The sequence below is a fragment of the Magnolia sinica genome, chromosome 3, assembly GCF_029962835.1.
Source record: "Magnolia sinica isolate HGM2019 chromosome 3, MsV1, whole genome shotgun sequence".
Taxonomy (NCBI): Eukaryota; Viridiplantae; Streptophyta; class Magnoliopsida; order Magnoliales; family Magnoliaceae; genus Magnolia; species Magnolia sinica.
Window position 1 is genome coordinate 96,832,866 of NC_080575.1, and position 13,874 is coordinate 96,846,739.

At 39.1% G+C, this 13,874-nt stretch overlaps 1 protein-coding gene across 1 annotated transcript in view; it reads left to right on the forward strand.

Annotated features, from left to right (window-relative positions):
- Positions 1 to 692: 692 nt before the first annotated feature.
- Positions 693 to 13,874, forward strand: part of LOC131240335 (transcription initiation factor IIB-like) — a 44,023-nt gene continuing 30,841 nt past the window's right edge. The window contains exon 1 of the mRNA XM_058238470.1: positions 693 to 1,073. The gene's annotated coding sequence lies outside the window, so the exon portion shown is untranslated. The remainder of the gene's footprint in view (positions 1,074 to 13,874) is intronic.

Below are 13,874 nucleotides of genomic sequence, written 5' to 3' on the forward strand. Positions count from 1 at the left end.
CCATTGAAGGCCCTGATCAAGTTGAATTTTGTGTTTTTCCTTTTTCATCCAAGCACGTGTGACCTCATGAAGAGGTTACATGGGAAACAAACTTCACATTAGATTCTAAGAAAGTTTCAACAATAGTTAGTCAATTTTCATTAGTTTCTATGGTGTGGTCCACTTGAGTTTTATATGTACTTCATTTTTGGGCTCATGCTCTAAAATGATTTGAAAAAGTTTATGGACGGTGTGGATTAAACACATAAATCATGGTGGGGTATAAAGAAGTTTCACATGTTAAAAGTTGTTTTTATATTATGCAAATAATTTAAAGAAAAAAAAAATCTCTGTAGTAACTTGAGGAAGAGGGGCAATTTTGAAATCATTTTTTTAATAGAAAAATTTATGTAGCACATTCCGTACTCACCATTGAATCCTGCTGCGGAAAAAATTCAATGAAAAATCAGGTAGCCTTTCCGAATTCCGTATTAACAAACAACACTTAATACAGACCACTTTCTCAATTCCGCATTAAGTACTAATTTTCAGAGTTAACAAACACGCCCTAAGTATTTTAAGGGTAGCCAAACACATGAACTTTTTACTTAAAAATCAGACGGATCAGGATGTAAACCGATTACATTTGGAGCTTCTTCTTTTTCGGGTGTAAGGTGTTTACAACTTGAAAAAAACATTACAAGCATACCCCTAACAGCGGTGCAATGTCTTGATTGAGCTGCGACACGAGAAAGGAATAGTGCTGAAACGCCTGCCCGGCGATCGTCCATAACTTCTGGCGATCTGCACCGGAAATAATCTCGTTTTCCGGCTGCTATCGTTTTCTGCTTCGTGCATAAGATCGATTATGGGGTGTTGCTTCCAATCGAGAGCCAGCGACGAAGAAGAAATTGGGGGTTTTGTCTCCAATCGATTAAGGCAAGGGGCTGTACGTAAATTGGGGCTTTGGGCGTCAAGGGCCGCTCGTGGAAAAGTAGAAATCTCTCTCTGCAGATCCAGATAAGCGGAAGATCCGGTGGCTGCTCCTGACTGAAAGATCCAGATAAAGGTTTCAACGGTGATAGCTAAAACAGGTGCGCTTTAGATTTAGTGGGTTCCGGTTTTTTTTTTTTTTTTTGGGTTCTGCAGGAGAATGCGAGCGAGATTTTGTGTGTGGGGGTGTTCCCCAAGGGTTGCCAGATGGTGAGAGGAAGGGAGAAAATGAGGAATCTCCACGGCTTATTCGTGGGGAATCTACTGTTTGAGCTAACCCATGAGGATGTCCGCAAGATGTTTGAGAAATTTAGCAGAGTTCTGGATGTTTTCCTTCCTAGATTTGCTAGCTTGCGAAGAAGCAGAGGGTTTGCCTTCATCCGCTTCTGCTTTGAGGAGCTGGTGGGGGAGGCAAAAGCTAGGGGGGCATTTGATTGAATGCCCGAAGTTCTTTAGGGCCTGTTTTGATGCCTGTAACTTCTCTAAAGTATAAGGGGTTGTTTGGATGGTGGTAAATAGTTTACGTTGTAAATGATTTACTAGTAAATCACTTAGGGCCTGGTTGGATTTACATATAGAATTGTTCTGCATTGTTCTTCTGTACGGACATGGTATTCATGACACTGTAGTTCGTATCCGTCCATTTTATCATTGACAAACAGACTGTTTGGTTTAGAGTAGATTTGGATATCTATACAGCGGCGATTTCTAAGTCGATATTTGGAAAAAGGATGAGACTCCGGCCGTGGTAGATTGCCTATAACTGTTACATGACAAATCCCTACATGTAATGAACGGTCATACGCGCCCATTTTCTTACGTATCCATACAAAACCAATACAAAAGGTGATTTACAGACGCGATTAGTATTTAGGGGAAGGAATCGGATGCTTGAAACACGTGTGAGGGTGGGTAGATGAGTTTCCCACTATCACCTGGATAATCTTGACCGCCAACCCCCATTTCGCAATAGAGGGTCGACCTCAAGGCCCTCCATACAATACGGTCAAAGAAACTATGAAACAGAAGTTATACAGAGGTTCAAGTACGTGCATTATCCAGATAATATCCAACAAAATAAAGCATATCTAATTAACAAACTGTGCAAGTCCCCAACTCTATCAGCAAGGTGATGAACTGCAAGCTACACGCAGAGACTAACGATATGTAATCTTCGTCTTTGCTGAGGACGAAAATGTAACCATGCTGGCGAAGGACTCGGATCTAAAGGTATGAGGATGCAATCCGTGAGGATGAGGAGATAAGATCAATGAGGGAGTAGTTGTGGAAATGAACCACAGAACCATCTGTTGCAATTTTTTTTTTTTTTTTTTTAATTCCTGGCGATGCAGTGCAATGAACGCATTGCAGTGATCGATGCATTGTATACTGACAATACTGGCGCGTATAATTAGTAACCTGGTTCGGCGACGTTCTTGAGGGCGGCATTGCCCGCGGATTTGAATTCCAATTAAAACGCGCCAAAATGTATATTTTATTATAAAATACGGTCCTATACGATCTGGGCCGTTAATCCAAACACGCCCTTTAAATTTACAGCCTTTCTCTTTGGCTTTAAGTTGCAGTTTTGGATAGCCTGTAAATGGTAAATGAAATATGCTTTATAGGCTTTCATTAAAAAAAGAAAAAGAATAAAAGAGCTGGTGCCATCTCCTCATTTACTAGTAAATGAAAGCTCACCTTTTTGCCTGTAACTTTTCTAAAATGTAAGAAAGGTACATGTAACTTTGTTACTTTTACCGCGTTTGGATGCCTGTAAGTTTTTTAAGTTATACATAAGTTACAGGTAACTTACAGTGTAAGTTTTTAAGTTGTAAGTAAGTTACGGATAATCCTATTTGGATGTAAGTTGTAACTTACAAGTAATTTAGTTTTTGTGTTTGAGAAGCGTATAAATTAGTTATAAGTAGGAAGTTGTATATTCACACCAACCATAACTTTGAGTAGGGAATCATTCAAAAATTAAATTAACATATAAAAAGCTTAAATAAAAATATGCCATCTTATTGAACCCATCTAAATGAATAGTTGAGCTAATTTTTAGGCTAAACTAATCATTACTTGGGAATACAAGTGGACCCATGTATTCAAAATACTTGCATGGTTGGTGATCCATAGCCTCACCATAACATGTCTTTCATCCACGTCGTCCATCCATTTTTTCATATCATTTTATGGCATGGGCCAAAAAATAAGGTAGATCCAAATCTCAAGTGGACCACATCACATGAAACAATGTTGATTGAATGCCCACCATTAAAAACTTGACGGCCATGAAAGTTTTGGATCAAACTGATATTTGTTTTTTCCCTTTATCCAGGTCCTTATGACCTAATCAACAAGTTGGATGTCAAACAAACATTATAGTGGGCCCTAGGAGGTTTTTAATGGTGGACATTCAATTACTATTATTTCCTTGTGGTTTTGGTCCTCCTGAAGTTTAGATTCGCACCGGCTAGTAGCCACTTGGCTATAGCAGTGCCATAGCCAAACCGTGTCTGTCTAAAGCCCTGGCGCCATATATAAAATAAAAAAGAAAAAGAAAAAGAAAAAAATTGTTGAAGAGGGGAAAAAAAAGCAAAAGAGGGTTTTAGGGCATCCCTTTGTTGGACCTGGAGGAGAGAGGGAGAAGGCCACCTACTGGCTTCAATACAAGTAAACCTACCAGCCGCCTCATCTTTCAAGAGCCTTCAATGGCTGCTCATCCTTCAAGAGCCTTCAATGGCCGCACATCCCTCCAATTCACTTGTGATTCTCTTGAGAAATTTCGTATTCAAAATTTCGAACTGTTACCTGTAAGAAAATTACTACTTATAGGTAACTTGAAAAACGACCTTTCTCCCTGTGAGATTTTCGAATCCTTTTCCTGTAAGTAAGTTACAGGTTGAGAGAAAGTTACCTGTAACTTTTCCTCCCTAAACACCATCCATAACTCACTTACTTGTAACTTTGTTACGTTTTACAGAAGTAACATGCATCCAAACGGCCCCTTATGGTGCTTAGGGGAGGTAACTTTCTCTCAACTTGTAACTTTCTTACTGGAGAAGGATGTGAAAATCTCACAAGGAAAAAACTTGTTTTTCTAGTTATTGTATATTTGAAGCAAGCAATGGTTGGAAATTTAGCATTTGAAAATTCTTGGGAGAAACGCAGCTTTGTACGCAGCTCTGTCCTCTCCAACTAGGGGTTTCACGCCCTCTCTCTCTCTCTCTCTCTCTCTCTCTACAATCTGAGCCTCTCCCTCTCTCCTCTCTAGCTAGGGTTTCATACTTTTTTTCTTTTCTTTCGATCTGAAAACAATGGGCGTTGATTGGGTACTACCCCCACCAAGACGCAACTGGAGATGGACGGTCATGTCAGGGGCTCCGTGGGGCCCATCGTGATCTATATGTTTGATCCACGCTGTCCATCTGTTTTGTTAGATCATTTTAGGGCATTACACGAGGAGTTAAATTGAAGGCTCAAGTGACCACACCACATGAAGTAGTGGGGATTTAAAGCCTACCGTTGAAAACTTATAGGGGGCCACAAAAGTTTTGGATCAAGCTGATATTTATGTTTTCTCTTCATACAGGTCTGTGTGACCTTATGAGCAAGTTGGATTGTAAATAAACATCATGGTGGGCCCTATGATGTTTTCATGATAAGAGTTCAATCCCCAGTGCATAATGTTGTGCGGCCTGCTTGAGTTTTGGAGCTTCCTAACTTTTAGGCTCATGTCCTAATATAATCTAGCAAAACTGGTGGATGGGATGGATTTCTCACAAACATCACAGTGGACCCTCCCTAGCTGTCGCAGGCAAATAAGATGAATGGGATAGATTTCATTTTTATCTTATTTTAATGCTCTGTCCAAGCATCTGACTTCTTACCTATTGCTTTTTCCCATGCTTTTTATTATACTTTTTCCAGTTAAATTTCAACTATATGCTATGCTTTTTTTTTTTTTTCAATCCAATTGCAAGCCACCATTAGCATGGTTAAAATTGCTTAAAAAATCCAAGGCTAAATTGTTCGATAAACCTCAAATTGAAGGTAAAAAATTGAAATACACTCTTTGGCCCACCTAATTACAAGCATTTTGAATATGTGGGCCCATTTTTATGAACCACTTGATGATTATTTTAGCTTAAGAATTGGCCTAATTATTTATTTAGATGAGCTTAATAGAATGATATACTTTTATTCAAGCTCTCTTATGTATCAATCTGATTTTTAAATGATTCCCTACTCCAAGCTCTAGTTTGTGTGAATATACAACTTATTACTTGTAACTAATTTATAGGTTATCCAAACACGAAAACTAAATTATATATAAGTAAGTTACAACTTAAATCCAAACAAGATTACCTGTAACTTTCTTTTACCCATAAGTTAGAGCTTACATCCAAACATGATCACCTGTAACTTTCTTTCACCTATAAGTTACCTGTAACTTACAACTTAGGCAAATCTTCCAGGAAACTATAAGGGGGTTGGGTGTGGGTGGGTGTCCCAAGGGTTTGCAGATGGTGAGAGGAAGGGAGAGAATGGGGAATCTCCATAGCTTATTAGTGGGAATCTATTGTTTGAGCTAACCCATGAGGATGTCCACAAGATGTTTGAGAAATTTGGGGGAGTTCTAGATGTTTTCCTCCCTAGATTTGTGCGCTCGAGAAGATGCAAAGGGTTTGCCTTCATTCGCTTCCGCTTCGAGGAGCTGGCGGGGGAGGCAAAAGCTAAAGGGGCGTTTGAATGCCTGTAAATTCTTTAGGGCCTGTTTCAATGCCTGTAGCTTCTCTAAAGTGTAAGTGACTTACAGGGAAGTCACATGAAAGTCACATACATGTGGTGTTTAGGGGAGGAAATTCACCTATAAGTTGCTTAAAACCTATCAGTCGTTTACAAGCAAATCTTCCAGGAAACTATAGGGGGTTGGGGGTGAGAAGTCACTTTCCTGTAGGTGACTTACAGGCCCAATGGTTTGATTTTTTAAAAGAAAAGAAGATGGGGAAAGGCATCAACCTACTTGCAATCACCATTACAAGTATTGAAGTTCCAACTAATGAAGAAGCTTCCACCATTGAAGCTCTAGCTCTCCATCCTCCAATCTCCCTCTCACTAAAATCATCCCTCTTCCCCCCCCCCCTTCTACAACTGTGTGCCTCTCTCTCTCTCTCTCTCTCACTTGATGGACATTAGGGGTTTTTTAATCCTTGTATTAGAATCAAGATCGGGCCTTAATTAAGGTTGTGACATTGGGGCCCACCTCATGTGTTGATAGAGCTACACCATCCATCAGTTCTACCAGTTCATTTTAGTGCTTAGGCAAAAAAATGAAGCAGATCCAAATCTGAGGTTGCCACGACACATGAAATAGTGGTGATTGAATGTCCTCCATTAAAAGTTTCCTAGGGCCCACCGTTATGTTTATTTTCCATCCAACCTATTGATAAGGTCACACTGACCTGGATGAAGGGAAAACATAAATATCAGCTTGATCCAACTCTTTTGTGGCCCACAAGATGTTTTATTGATGGGCATTTAATCACGACTGTTTCTTGTGGTGAAGCCCATCGGAGATTTGGATTTCTTTTTTTTTTTTTTGGGGGCCATGCCCTGTAATGACCTAACAAAACATACATCAAGGTGGCCCCATGGTCCAACCCATCAAGGTGGACCATTATCCTTTATATTATTTTAAAATTTATTTTATTTAACTATTGCCCATTGGATCATTTGTATTTTATTTAACCACATTGTGTGCAGTCCACCTCATTAGCGATTTATTATGTTTTTTTAAATTATTATTATGTGATCTGGGTTATTATCTGATTATTGTGGGCCACGTTTTTTGCATTAATATGTATTTTGCCAGATGTTGAGATTTATGGATTGGAATTGCAATCCATTACCATTTAATTTTTGATTCATTACTCTAATTACACAATTAATTAGATTTCAAGATTGTTGTTGTTCCATTTCACAATTGTTTATGATTTATGGGAATATTTGATTAGTTACTTGAAGTACAAAATTATTTGTTGAGATATATTGATTGGAATTTTAAAAAATTTTAATTTTTTTCCTGTGCTAAGGGTTTTGTCTTGTGGATCATAGTATGGATTAGATAGCCCTGAATATCTCTCCATTAGGCAATCTTAACAATTCAATTAGTGGCCCTCCAAATGGGGTTGTCTAACAAACAACTCACATTTAATAAAAATAAACCAACTAATCATGTGTTTAACAATTTTTGGATGGTGGGCTTTGGGGCAGGATCCATTAATGATAACTCCTACACGAATGGATTAGTTCACAGCAAGGAGAGTCGTCCTTTACAGTTGCTGGCTGAATGAAAAACACTATTTTATTTACTCAAGCATTGTATATTACCTTCTATAGTACAATCAAATCCCCGAATGCTGTTTTAATAGAGACCCCCGAATGCTGTTTTTGAATGATATATATATATATATATTGAACTCGTACCTTTTTGGATTGTTGGATAGTTTGCTGGATCACACTTATACATTTGATGTTGGATTGCACTTTTTTTAAGACTTTTTTCGGTCAAAGGTGAACTAACTATGCATTTGATATGGGCTCACAGAATTTACTAAATCTTCATTTCTTTCATATCATGTGATCAAACAAATGAGTGGACAAAGTTGGTCTTTTAAGCAAAGTGCATATATATTGAAGAATATGATTCCCAAATAAATTTTTTTTAAAATTTTTTTTATTTACTATGTATGGATAAAGTTTATATTATTGATCTACTTTGTTTATTGGATTTATTGTTAATATTTATAGTTTCCTTTTGATGCTTATATTAAATTATTGCTTCACATTGTAGGTATTTTGAATCCATGGGCCTACTTTTATGGTCCACTTGATTATTGGTTTAGCCTAAGAATTGACTAAAATATTCATTTATATGGACTTAACAAAATGATATATTTGGTGTCAAGTTTTCTTATGTGATTATAACATTTTGAAACGATCCCTACTCCAAGCTCTGCTTGGTATGAATATACAGCTTCTTACTTATAACTAACAAGTCACCCAAACACAAAAACTAACTTCCCTGTAAGTGACTTACAACTTATATCCAAACAGGATTACTTGTGGCTGTGACTTTCACCTTACAACTTAAAGTACTTACAAGCATCCAACAAGCCCGTTAGTTGTAAGTGACTTATAGGTAAGTCATAGGTCACTTATAGGTGGAAGTCACTTCCAAGTAATTCTGTTTGGATTTAAGTTGTAAGAACTTACAAGTAAGTTAGTTTTTGTATTTGGGTAACATATACATTAGTTATAATTAAAAAGTTGTAGATTTACACTAAGCTTAGCTTGGAATAAGGAATCATTTTAAAAATTTATAATCACATAAGAAAGGTTGGCACTAAATATGTCATTTTGTTAAACCCATCTAAATGAATATTTAGGCCAGTTTTTAGGCTAAACTAATCATCAAGTAAGCTCACAAATTCAAAATATATATAATATGGGGCAATAATTTAATACAAGTACTGGAAGAAAATTAAAAATATTAATAGTAAATCCAACAAACAAAGTGCATTAGTAACATTTTTTTTTAACTATACAAAGACATTAGTATAAAAATTTATTTGAGAATTATTTCATCAAATATATATGCCATTTGCCTAAAAGATCAGTTTGCATTTGTTTAGCCACATGATATGAAAGAAATGGAGATTCGGCAAATTTTATAAGCTTACATCAATGTATAATTGTAGTATATTGTTGAGCAGAACAAGTAAAAAAAATAGATGTGATTCATCATCAAATGAATAAGTCTACATTAAATGTACAAGTGTAATTCAACAAACTATCTAACAATTAAAAAAGGAACAAATCTATAAAAAAAAACATTCAAGGATGGTCCACTAAGTGGAGTAGTTTCTATTAAAACAACATTTAATGATCTGATTGTACTACTGAAGGTAATATATAATATTTGAGTGAAGAAAATAATGTTTTTAATTCAACCAACAACCATTAAGGGTGTCTCACTTTCTTGTGAACCAGTCCATTCATGTGGTGGGAGCCATCATTAGTGGGTCTTGCCTCAAAAGAAGCCTACCATCCAAAAGTTGTCACACACATGATTGGTGTATTTATTTTCATTGAATGTGAACTTTTTGTTAAACAACACCATTTGGAGGGAGACCAATTAATTAGTTAAGATTGTAAATGGAGAGATATTTAGGACATTTAATCCATTATGGGATTCACAAGATGAACCCTTAACATTAGGGAAAAAATGGGGCCCACCAAATAATTAGATATTCTCATAGATCAGAAATAGATGAGGAACGATTTCGATCCTCAAATCTAAGCATTTAATAACATAAGTATTAATGTAAAAAATATGGTTCACAATAATCATATACTAATAAATAGTAACCAAAACATATAATAATAATAATGCAAAAAATGTAATAAATTGGCAATGGGTTAGATCACACACAAGATGGTTAAATAAAATAAAAATGATCAACTTAACGGGCAGTAGTTAAATAAAATAACAATTTAAAAAAAATATAAAGGACAATGATCCACCTTGATGGGCTAGATCATGGGGCCTATCTTGGTTTATATTTTGTCATCTCGTCATAGGGCATCAAATCTCAGAAGGTCCCCACCACATGAAATAGTGGTGATTGAATGCCCACCACTAAAACTTCTTGTAGGCCACAAATGAGTTGGGTCGAGCTAATATTTATGCTTTCCCTCCATCCAGGTCTTTGTGACCTTATCAATAGGTTGGATGGCATACAAATATAATGGTGGGCTCTTGGAAGTTTTTAATGGTGGATATGCAATCACCATTGTTTCTTGTGGTGCAACCCACCCTAGATTTGGATCTATTTCATTTTTGGATCCAAGCTCCTAAAATGAGCTAATAGAATTGATGGACGGTGTGGATATATCAAACAATCCATGAGGTAGGCCCCACTTTCACGGCCTCACTGAATTGGGGCCTGATCTTAATTCTGATGCAAGAAAAGAAAAAACCCTAGAGAGAGAGAGAGAGAGAGAGCTGGAGCTTCAATAGCTGAAGCTTTTTCATTGGCCGGAGCTTTAACGACTATAATGGTGATTGTAGGTAGGTTGGTGCGTTCCCCCATCTTTTCCTCTTAAAAAAAATCAGAATGTTCGGCTTGTAAGTCACGTGCATGGAAGTGACTTCTCACCCCCAACCCCTTGCAGTTTCCTGCAAGATTTGGTTGTGATTTACAGGTGAATTTCCTCCCCAAACACTACCTATAAGTGACTTCCCTATAATTCACTTACACTTAAGAGAAGTTATAGGCATGGCCCTAAGGCCCCAAGCGTGTTTGGATGCCTATAAGTTTCTAAGTTTCAAGTGACTTTCACTTGAAATTAACTTTCAGTTGTAATATGAGGAATTGACTTCTCACCCCCAACTCCATGAAGTTTCCTAGGCAGTAAATGACTTACAGGTCAGGTGAATTTCCTCCTGCAAACACCATAAGTGACCTTCCTATCAGTCACTTCCCAGTTATAGAACTTACAGGCATCCAAATGACCCCTAAAGATGGAAGGAAAATCAATCAGTGGTAGGAGGATCCTGGTTAAACCAGCAAAGGGGAAGAGGGGGCCTCCTCTAGAAGGATTGCGGGCTTGCAACACAAATGTTGCTAATAGGAGGCAGTCTCGAATAGGAAAAATGCAAGTTTCTGAGGGCTTGTCCCCATCTGGAGAACGGATGGAGATTGGAGATTGGTCTGGCCAGCAACAGGACATGTGGAAGCCCTTCAGAGCAGGACCAAGGTGGAGGAGGACCCCATAGTCATCCCAAAAAGGGGTAACCAATCAGGGAAGGAGTGAAATGGCAAACACTGTGATTGGGATGGTTGCTGACTTGCAGACCTCCATTCTCAGGCTAGTAGACGGGTTATGGGAGTCGTGATTTGGTGCTTCAAGGGCCGAAATCTTCTGAACTTCCAATCCAAACTTCCTGCTGGTTTTTTATTTTGGATGGGTGGTTTTTTGGTTTACTTGGGAAAGTGACTTCTGATGTTGGGTGATCGTCGAACATTAGTTGTACGAATTACAACCCATGAAACTTATATAGGTACGACCGGAATTCATCAAGCATGTCCGGAATACGGGAATAAGCGGATTATGCACACCAGCTTGAGAATCACCTGATTCCTCCATAAAACGTGTGTTGGCCCCTAGAACGGTTTCAATGGTGGGTGTCATTATCACCATTGCTTACTTTGGTGTGGTCCACTAGAGATGTGGAACTACCTCATTTTTGGTATTTTGCTTTAAAATTATCTTATAAAATGGATGAACGGCGTGGATAAAACCCTTACATCACGATGGGCCACACAGAGCTTACCCGGATGGATTATCATCTCGACAGGGGTAGGACGCAATCCGCTTCCCTTGGTTAGATGTATTAGGATTGTCTTAGTGGTATAATTTTGGCATGGTGGGCCCGAAAGACATTGCCGTCCTTAATCAATGGTCCAGTAGATGTTGAACATTCATGAGCCAATACTTGTGCGGTACTGATCAGTTGAGAGAGAAGACGGCAGAGCCAGTGGAACCAAAACATGATAGGGCCCCTGTTCATTGGGGACCGTACATCTCATTGCCCCCTACTGCGAACCCCACATGATTGAAAACAAAATAATCTTAATCCATTCAACTAGCGTTCTTCAAAGCAAAAAATAATTGACGATCCACATGCTAATAAGTAAAGGTGAAAAAAGAATTGATGGCTAGAATCATTCCATTATTGTTCTTTTTGAAACAACCACATGACACACGTATCAACATGATACATGTGTGAGATCAATGGCCATACGATTTTTTGAGTCAACGCATGTTAACAGGAGGCCCACATGTTGAAAGACTCAGATTTTATACACACTTTCTACACTCACGTGTTCTGCACATGAACATTGTTGTTTCCTTGTCTATAGGGCGTGGCTTCGGTGGATCCCTGACTGTAGGGCCATTTTCATGTATATTCCTTACATCCATGCCATCCATCCATTTTGAATGCTCATTTTATGGCAGGATCCTAAAAATGAAGTTTATCCTAATATGAGATTGACCACACTACGAGAAACAGTGGTGACTGAGACTTTCGGTGGTCTACAACGTGCGTGTCGAAAATCTGTTATGATGGGAGCCGACATTTCACCCAAAAGTACACTTGGAAGTAAGAAATGCTCTGAAAAGATGCATTTACCACATCCCTACGAAATCAAACACGCCCTAAGTGTCTGTTAGGTTCCACGAGTTGTATTGTATGTGCGCTTGGGCACAAGTGTATATAACCAACTAGCGAATTTGGGTTCTTACATTCATAATTCAGCATACTGTAGGAGGAGACGCCCGTAGTCTTGGCTTAGTGTGGCCCATTGCTTGTTGATTGCTCATTGGTTTTCATGATGGATGATTGGGAAGGGGGACGTGAACATTTGGAACCAGAGCTAGTCCGAGTCAGGGGGGTTAGTAGAGTTCGAAGGGGTCCAAATTCCAGATAATCTCAAGCAGTTAAAAGTGGCTGATTTATGATTGGTAAGAGGGGCTGGAACTTGACAATCTTAGTAGGGATTTTGCCTAATGAGCTGCTGCTTCAGATTGAAAAAAGCGGTATCACAACTAGCAATCGGGCAGACCAGCTGATTTGAACGGCATTGTCATCGGGCGAATTTTTGACTAAAGGGGCATGGAATCTTATTCGGGCCAGGCAGAGTAGGAAGATATGGGCCCCTATGTCTGGAACAGGTACCTTCCCCTGAAAATTTGTGTGCGTGGAAAATTTTGAATAATGTGCTTCCGGTTGATGCAGTGGTGTAGAAGGTGGGAATCCAAATAGCATCCAGGTGCGTTTTCTGTGTCAGCGATAACGCTTCAGTGCAGCTTCACTCCAGGTAGAGGGTGGTCGAGGGTCCTCATGGAGAAGGAGCTGAGATTGTGAGCTTGCTGCTTCTTAGAATGGTTGGAATGTTGACCTGGAAGGTGAAACAGATTCAGGAGAATTGCAGACAGGGAGTGAGGCTTGGAGAGGCGTCCATGTTGCTGCCCAACTGTCGAGCTGATGGAAACCATGGTCAGATTGGTTTTGACTCTGGGAATAATAGCTCTGTTTCCCAGCACCTGGTTGCCTATCTCCTTCCACAGAGGAGGGGCTGATCCAAGGGCTTGATGACGGTGTTGCCCATGGAATCCCTCATTTAAGTGGCCCACCTGTGAGTGATGTGCTGAATTCTTGCCTGGTCTCATGCTGGACAGGGAGCAGAGATTGCAGTCGGCAGAGACCTGGAGACTTTAAGCTATCTTTTTTGCAGGGGAAGGCTCACAACAACAGTGTGGCGACACTATAAAAGGATTTTCAATGTTCATTGTGTTGAGAATCAAACAATTTCTCAGAAATTTCTGCAATGGTGTGGCCTTTGCATGTCACTCATCCAATTCAAGCTACTGAGGGGAATTCTCCCATGCCTTAGTGCGGGAAATATGGCTATGCAGAATTGGGAAGATCTTGAAGGAGAAGGATGTAATGGCATTGGAAGTTACTAGAAAGGTGAATGGTTGGATTTAGGAAATCATGGATCGTTTATCTGGAGACAATCATTCTTCATTCCTGGAATTGGTGGGAATGCAGGCGGTTGGCTTCACTAGAGAGAAGGGAGAAAGAAACAATTATAATGGCATGGAAGCGGCCTCCAGTAGGCTGGGTTAAATAGAATGCGGATGGCTGTGTCGGGGGAGGAGGTGGAATTTGTAGAGACCATGACAGCAATCTCATCTTTGCCGTTTCACAATTTCTATGGGATGCTCTCATACACTGGTGGAAGTGAGATCAGTGCTGGGCGGGA